The sequence below is a fragment of the Equus asinus genome, chromosome 20, assembly GCF_041296235.1.
Source record: "Equus asinus isolate D_3611 breed Donkey chromosome 20, EquAss-T2T_v2, whole genome shotgun sequence".
In the NCBI taxonomy this organism is placed as follows: Eukaryota; Metazoa; Chordata; class Mammalia; order Perissodactyla; family Equidae; genus Equus; species Equus asinus.
In genome coordinates, this window is record NC_091809.1 from 93,058,241 (window position 1) to 93,067,466 (window position 9,226).

The window sequence follows — 9,226 nt, forward strand, 5'->3', positions numbered from 1 at the left end:
AACCAGAGGGGCAGGACTAGATGACCTTTCACTAAGGCCCCTCCTGGCTGCCCTGTCAAGATGCTGTCACATAGTGAAATATCAAGTCTGTGTAGTGGGTGTTCTGCTAGCCAGAGGACAATGTGGAGACCCCTGGGGTCAAATGTGTCTGACTGTAAGGCACTGTGGAGCTGTGATTGCTAGAAGCTGACTCATCAGCAAGCCTGGGATCAATTTAGGGTTAATTGTCTAGGTCTGGCATCTAAAGGGACTGCTCACTCTTTGGCTGAAATCTCACAGGCCTTCTCTTCTCCAAAATTGTTCTTAGGGCCTTGACTTGGGGTACAGAGGCTTAGAGGAAATATATAGTAATGCCTCAGTCTGATAGGCCTCACCTGTTTAATGGAGAAACACCAAGTACACTCAGTCTAGGCAGAATTACACTGTCCAATACAGTAGCCACTAACCACATATGGCAATTGAGCACTTGAAATGTGTTTAGTCTGAATTGAGATATGCTGTAAGTGTATAATATATACTGGATTTCAAAGACTTAGTAGAAAGAAGCAAAATATCTTAATGTTTTTATATTGATTAAAGTTGAATTATTTTGGCTACATTGGCTTAAATAAAATATATGATTAAAATAATTTCACTTGTTTCTTTTTATTTCTTAAATGTGGCTACTAGAAAACTTAGTAGTTATGTTAGGCATCACTGTTCTAGAATATAGAATGTGGCTGCCATGAGTAGAGTGTGCCTTTAAGATGGTTGCCTGGCTGGAGACTGAATGAAGACTCACCCGTAAGGAGAGGGGTGACAGGGAGGAACTGGCACAGTGAGAGCCTGGGGTTTGGGGAAGGTATAGGTCCATCAAAAAAAGATGACTGTAATTTTAGGCGATGCAAGAGAAGTGGAGGGTTCAGGTCCTCTCATTCCGCCCTGCTCATACCTAGATAACTCTTACTTTTCCCTTAGGTCAGGGGTCATCTAAGCTAGAAAGCCTTCCTTGACTTAAGTGCACTCCCTTCTGTGTTTGTGCAGATATCTTTCCTAATTTAGCCAATTATGGTTAAAATTATGTTTTCATATCTGCCTCTGTATTCCCAACCTCCACCATAATATTTCAAGCTCTTAGAGGGTAGAGACCTTGTCTAATATCTTTGTGCCTTGAGACTTGCATAGAGTAAAAACCAATAAATGTTTGTGGGGACCTGGAAAAGGGGAATGGGAGAGGCTCCTCTGGTCAGTCTCGAAGAACCAGGTACCTACTTCAATCCCAATTTGACTTCCTTCTGACCATGAGAGGGTGATGCTGAGATGTCTAATGAAGTACAGATGGGATCTGGGGCACCTGAGTAGGCAGGAGAGGGGAGATTTCTTTTTTTTTAAAGATTGGCGCCTGAACTAACATCTGTTGCCAATTTTTTTTTCTTCTCCACAAAGCCCCCAGCACATAGTTGTATATTCTAGTTGTAGGTCCTTCTGGCGCTGCTATGTGGGACGCCACCTCAGCATGGCTTGATGAGCGGTGCCAGGTCCACGCCCAGGATCCAGACGGACGAAACCCTGGGTTGCCCAAGTGGAGAGGGTGAATTTAACCACTTGGCTATGGTGCTGGCCCTGAGGGGAGATTTCTGACCTAGGGTCTTCCTAGACCTTCAGGTCACATCAGTGTTGTTCTGTTTACAGGTAAGACGGCCTTAGTGAGTACCCACTCTTTTCCCTTCCCCTTTCCTTGCTTCCCTGTGACTAGGTTTCCCTACTTCATTCCTTTTAAGGAGTGACACAGGTCCAGGTGCACCCTCCCACCTGTCCTGGGCCCTATCACTTCTTTGTGAGGCCTGAAAAAATTCCCTGGTAGGGGATGGCTAAGGAGAGTAAGAAGAGCCTTCTCTAAATTTAAGTGTGTAAGTCAGGAGGTTAGGAAGCAGAAGTGACAATTTATGTATCTGGGACAAATATATCTGGGACCAAGGTTTTGCTAGCTCTGCTTGCAGCCTCCTCATCCGCTTTCCTCTCCAGTGATCAAATAGCTCACTGGATGCCCCTTTATTTCTCTGCCCCATCCTTTCTGATCTACCTAGCACTTTGCCAGGCTACGCCAGTCCAGGAGAACAAATGGAGTCATGCACAGCATCAACAATGACGGTTTCCTTGGATTGTGCCTCTAGTGGTTATGGCGACACACACACACACACACAAGTTCTTCCAGTTCTTTCTGAGCATACCCAGCACTATCTTATATGTGCCTTCTCCTTTACCACGTGCATCACCAGGATGCTCCCTCCTACTGGGCCCCCTTCAGTGAGATTTTCTGTCCTCTGCTGTTTGTAAAGCCATATAAGTATGCCATGCCATCACTTGCTGGTCCCCACCATGATAACAATAATGTAGGGGGCCAGAATATTATCTCCCTCTTCCTAGAGATGCTGGTACCCCTATTGCTAACAAGTTTCTGGAGTCCCTAAAATAACAAAGCAACACAAGGTTTAGTACCAAAACAGGAAGAATTTTTAAAGGTTGTTTCAGAGGGGTGCTAAATCAATATTGTTGGTTTCCTAGTGCCTTGAGGAAATACTCAAGGAAAACAATCTCTCCTCTCTGACCACTAAGATTTTCAAATAAATGAAATGCTACATTATTTGTCTTCATTTTTATTTTTACCAATATAGTACATTAAAAAAAAGTCAAATAGTGTTTCACAGTAGGCCCTGCCCTGGCCCTCTACACTCTGAATTTCTATTCCCCAGAGACAACTTCATTCTTATCTTTTAGCTCTCTTCCAGGATTTATCTCCATATTTCTTAATAACATGCTTATACTACTAGTTCTTGATTTTTCAGTTTGGTCTATTATTTTACTTCTTTCTATAGGAAATAAACTGTATTTATATACTCTAATGTCCTCTCATAAACACGTATTATTTCTCCATCCTCAACCCTTCAATATGTCTATATTACTTTAGATAAGTCACTATTCATTATATTATTATGACTGTGTACATATTATTCATAGTTGATTTAATTAGCATATTATTACATTTCCTTTTTTTGATTGAAATTAGCCAGTGCCTCCTTTTCTATGCTCTTAGTACCTCGCATTCAAGTATCTATAATTAATTCATCCCAAACTCTTCTCTCAATATATTCAAATACATCAGGTAGCCTATCAGTTTATTTTATTTTTTTTTTGGAAGATTAGCCCTGAGCTAACATCTGCTGCCAATCCTCCTCTTTTTGCTGAGGAAGACTGGCCCTGAGCTCACATCTGTGCCCATCTTCCTCTACTTTATATGTGGGATGCCTACCACAGCATGGCGTGCCAAGCGGGTGCCACATCCGCACCTGGGATCTGAACCAGCGAACCCTGGGCCACCAAAGTGGAGCATGCGAACTTCAACCGCTGTGCCACCCAGCCAGCCCCAGTTTATTTTTTAAATTGGAGACAACTTTCCAGAAGTCCATCATCCTCCTTCACTCTCGACTGGTGGTTCTTTAAGCTTTGGCCTAGGATAATTTATCATTTCTTCCCCATTTCTCTACCTCTTCCTGTTTTTCTGAAAGATTTCCGTATTCTAACTCTTCTTTTGAATTTTAACATTTGTGTTATCATGTTTTAAATTTACTGGAGCACTCTCTTGTCCACCCCTCCCCCTTCTTTAAAGTAGCATTCTGTTCCATCTGGGAGGAGGGGGCGGTGCAATATCTTATTTCTCTGAGGATATTTCTAATGTTTTGTTTCTTAAATTGTCTATGTTAAGTTTTTCAGTCTTTGTTTCTCACTTTTTGTTAGAAGCTTTTCTTAAATGTCTGGAGATCCTTGGCTATCCATTCATATGTAAGAGTGAGGGATTAGAAAGCTGACTAGAAACACTGTGTACACAGACAGGGCTTGTAATTATGACATACTGGAGTATTTTTCAAACTTTTGGTTGCAAACCCATTAGTGGTTTGTGAAATCAGTATAATTAGTCGCAACCAACCTCTTTTCCCCCAAATGACAGAATAGAAAATATTATATCAAAATACATTGCAAAAAAGGGAAATTTTGTGAAACTTCAGTTTCATACATATACACCCCCCTGACACATACACACACATACATATCATGTACTGGGTCAATCCCATAAAATGGGAATTTCTTGTGGGTGTTTTTTTCAAAGTTTGAAAAAATATCACTTAGGGTGCTCAAGGAGATCTCCAACTGTCAAGATAGGTAGGTCTTTTCTCTCGGAAAGAGAGGTAAGTTTCTATGGAGAGAAATTCTCCAAACTCTTGCCTGCTGGTCTGGTAGCCAGTGTTCATTCATTCAAGTATTTACTGAACACTTGCGTGCTGAACACTGTTCAGGATACTGGGTATACATCAGTGTATAAAACAGCAAACTCTCTACCCTCTTGGAACTAAGATTCTAGAGGGAGAGACAGACAATAAACAAACATAGTAAGTTATACGGTATTTAGGTCTTGTGCTGTGGTAACACAGTAACTGAAGGGAAAGCAGAATATATGCATACAGATGCTAGTAAGAGGGTAGATGTGGTAAGCGTGGTGAATGTCCTGATTATTTCATCAATAAAGTAGAAAACAAGGTCATCATCTGAGTGAGAATGGGGAAGGAGGTGTCAGAGACTTGAGAAGAAAAGAAAACGTGAAATAACTTAGGACACAGCCCAGCAAACTACAGCCTGCGGCCAAATCCTGTATTTCTACAGTCTGCAAGCTGAGGGTAATTTTTTATACTTTTAAATGGCTGGGAAAAAACATCTAAAGATGAATACTATATTGTGACATGTAAAAATTACATAAAATTCAAATTACATTCATCTACCTATTGCCTATGGCTACTTTCCTGCTACAATGGCAGACTGGAGTAGTTGTGGAAGAGACTGTATGACCTGCAAAGCCTAAAATACTTATTACTGGCCCTTTACAGAAAGGGTCTGCCAACCCCTGATCCAGGAGAATGGCAGGGTAAATGACTAGGGAAATATGATTGTTGGGCAGTATTAAGGGCGTGACAGTTAAGGACATGAATTTTAAGTGAGACCAGTTGGCATGGTTGCTACACAGGTGTAGGCAGAGAATAGGCAAAGAGCTGGCTTTAAAGTGTGGTTTTGTGAAGTGAGAGTGACAAAAAGGGTAAACTGAGTTAAAAGTATATGTAAGTGAATCATTATAATGCTTGACCCTGGGATTTAAGTTGCTTATGAAGGGAGGAGAGGAACTCAGAGAGGTTAGGGACAATGAAAGGTGGTAGTCAAAGAAGTGTTGGCATCAAGTTACTAGGAGATGGTGGTCAGACAGTGAGATCCATGAGCCTGAGATTATGATTAGTTTTTGGTAATAAATAACAAGATCTAAGGTATGACCAAAGGAGGGAATGGCAAGGAATGGTAGAGGATAAAATCAGTGGAAGACTGTTATTCAAGGAACAATAATATGTCAGGGTGTTGAAAAGGTCATCCATGCATGTAATTAAATCACCAAGAATTAAGAGTAGTGTTGGAGGAGTGAAATGAGCCAAGAGCTAAACTTAGAGAAAAATGAGAGGAATGACCCAGGGGCTTGTAGATTTTGTAGATAGCAACAATAAAAGGAAGTAAGTGATATAATTTGATGGCATGAAACTCAAAGCTGGGGAGCGTTAAGGGAAGAGAGGGAGAAATGTCTGGGAGCAGTAATGAGGAATAAGGAGCTCATCTATCCCATCTCAGACCAGTAAGAGGACTGTGGGAGGGAAAAACCACCTTGAGAGGGCTGCAGTGAAAGCATTATCCTAAGAGATCAGCCAAGTTTCAGAATTCTGGGATCCAAGCCGGAGAAAGAGGTGTCTGATGCTTCAGAATGCTGAACCTTGAATCCCCCTTTCAGTAGGATGCTTTCTCTCAGCTCCCAGTTGTTCTTGGTGGCTCCAACTAGTTCAGCTTCTCCAGGGGATGAATGAATGAATAAGGGGTGAGGATCTCAGGTCTAACTTACTTTATAGTCTTTCAAGTAATCATCTTGTTTTTAGCCCTCTACCCCTACTTGCTTTTCAGACAACTGGTGTCTCCAATTCTTTAGTCTTTTCTGGGGTTCTGTGGCACATCTGCTCACTTATTATTATTGCCCTCCACGACCCCCCCCCCCCTCCCCCGCCCCCCGCCTCCCGCCTCCGGAACCCACCAGGCTTCTAGTATACACAGACAGATCTGAATCCCAGTGGTGGAGTCAACTTAGGCTGATGCTGGGATTCCCACTCCATTTTTCCTTCCCTTTAATTGTCACTCTTTTCAGTTCCTGCCCTTCCCCTCACCCCTTACCTGCTGAGAACTAAGCCTTACTATTGCTGAAATTCTACTCTCCATGGGGCATACCCAGCTGAATTCTCCTCTCTGGCTGCCCTTCCTCAGACCTTAGAACAGGCCCCCTTCACATACCCCTGTGGTCTAATTGGTCTTTATGAAACCTGTTCACTTTGATATACTTTCAATTCTCCCACTGGTTCCCACATATTACAGAGAAACTATTATGAATTCAGACATGTGAGGGACAGTTTCTGTAGAACTTTCAGAACAGAGTAATTGATTCCTCATATGGTCAGCTCCAGCACCAATCAAATTTTCATGTCCTAACCCATTTTCAAAATAAGTAAGATGAGAACCACAATAGCAGCTCCCCAAATACAAGGTCATCCAGTGTATCCAAGAAGTCCAGCATTTCATAACAGAATCCTAAGATATCCCATATTAGTTTGCCAAATGATGAAAGCAAAGTTAAATTCCTGTTATCCAGGCTCACAATACAGAAGACTGCATGTCCTCACTCCCTTTGCCCTCCAAGTCTCTCCTCTGGCAAACAAGTATCTCTACTAGATCAGCCATCCTCCCTCTTCCCAACCTGTTTCTCCTGTTCAAGGCAACCAGCAGGGTTTGAGTATGTCAACATTGGAGTATGTGGGTTCCCTGGAGAGTTAGGTTTTCTGTATTAATTACAAATTGGGAGGCTATTCCGGTCCCAGTAAAAGCAATGCCAGGATTGAATTCCCTTCTCTGATTTTGGTGGCTGGGATTAGCTGGTTAGGGGCATAGGTCCAGGAAGGAGTGTGATAAAGGTGCTAGAAAGAAAGAACAGGGTTTGTAGTCATCAGGCTGCTAGAATCTTTGGTTAAGTCACTACCTAAAAGCAAGTAGAGACCCAGATTTTTCTCCATGTGGGTCAGACATGGCAGCCCCAGTCTTCCAGAACATACCACAACTCTTGAATAAAAAGATCTGTGAGAAAACAGCTATCACAATGCCCATATACTTGACATGATGTGAGAAACAGCTGCCAGAAGGTCACTAGCCAGACAAGTGAGCATACAATAAGACAGCAGCATATTATAGCTCAGGATGCACTGATAATGGAAGGAAGAAGGCAGCTGACAGAGGAGTCCAACCTGTAACACACAGACCACTTTGTCTCTGCTTTCTAATTTCTTGAGAACAGTATCCTGCAACCCTTCAAAGCTAGGTAAAAAAGCTCATAATTTCAGCCCAAATTAATGAGTCTATGTTTGTAGTGATGGCAATGGGTGAACAAGAAACTACATTTCATTCATAATACCATTTAATACAGATGTCCTAGAATCAAAGAATTTGGCATTAGAAATAACTTTGGAGGTCTCCTTATCCAAACTTCCACCCAATGCAGAAATCTCTTTCATAATATTGCTAGAAAACGATCATTCCATCTTTCACTTCCGGTGAAAGAGAATTTAGAGACATTTAATTGCACTAAATAGTTGTATCTTGATATTGCTCTGAGCCTTAGCTTTTCCTTCTGCAAAGCAGTGAACAATACTGCCTTCTTTGCAGGAGTCAGCATAGTCCCTGGTTTATAGCAGATGCTTCCCTCCAATTGAGTCAGGATAACCTCCATCTATTGGAAATGCTTGCCTTCTGGTACCAGAAGGAACACTTTCCACATGACAGCTCTGAAGACAGTAATCATGTTACCATTAACCTTTTCTGGATCTTCCACAAATTGTATATACATCCTTGTCTTCAAAATGACATCTCTTACACCCAGAGTCCTTAATACTTCTACATATAGAATGTATAACCAACTAAAACACCAACATCATCTTCATGTGAACTTCTTTTTTTGAGGAAGATTAGCCCTGAGCTAACGTCTGCTGCCAATCCTCCTCTTTTTGCTGAAGAAGACTGGCCCTGAGCTAACATTCATGCCCATCTTCCTCTGCTTTATATGTGGGACGCCTGCCATAGCATGGCCTGACAAGTGGTGCATAGGTCTGCACCTGAGATCTGAACTGGCGAACCCCAGGCCACTGAAGCAGAACGTGTGAGCTTAGCTGCTGCGCCACTGGGCCAGGCCCTCACATGAACCTCCAATAACCCAAGTTTTCCCCTACTGTGTAACTGTAATAGGTTTTTAAAAATTAAAGTCAGGATGGGTTTTTTTTTTTAACTCTTTTTAAAACAATTTTGTTGGTTTCATTCTATTAAGATGATTATGAATTTTGATTCTGTTGCCCATTGCATAGGTTGGGTAAGTCTCTTTACATTTTTTATATTTAGAATAAATGGACAAAAATAAGACAGAAAACCATTTGAGGTGGAATGGTAGTATCATCTGAGTAGTAGTGGAACCATAATTCTACATTGTGATAACCATTATCATGGTTAAAGAAAGTTTCCTGTTGACTAGTTAACCATACTGCTTAACTATTGAAAATAGTGACACTTAAAGGGAATGTTTCTATCATCTGTAAAATGCATTTCTTTAGAATCTCATTTAGACAATGGCTTTAACTATATATTAAGCTTCACGCAATCCTTCCCCTTCCCAAACCTCTCCTACTTGTTTGAACTAAATAAATATCTCCTTTTCTAGAGGTAAGTGTTCTCTCACACACTGCTGACCCACCATACAAGACTGTTCTCTATACAGTTAAAGCTTTGCGGGATTACCATATGCCACCCACTTTACGTGGATTATCTCATTTGATACTGTGAACTAAGCACTACCGTCACTTCTGTTTTACAGATTACAAAACCAATTTCAGAGAGGTTCACTATTTTGCCCAAGGAGGTAAAGCCAGTAAGAAGGAGCTGAAGGGCTGGTAGCAATGGAGGAAAGGAGGACCACAAAGCCTTGTGTTCAGAAGACTATGAGAGAAACACTGACATAATTAGGCTGTGCCTGGGCTCTCCCAACTTCCAGGGGCCCTGACACAGAGACTTCGTGAGACAAGCA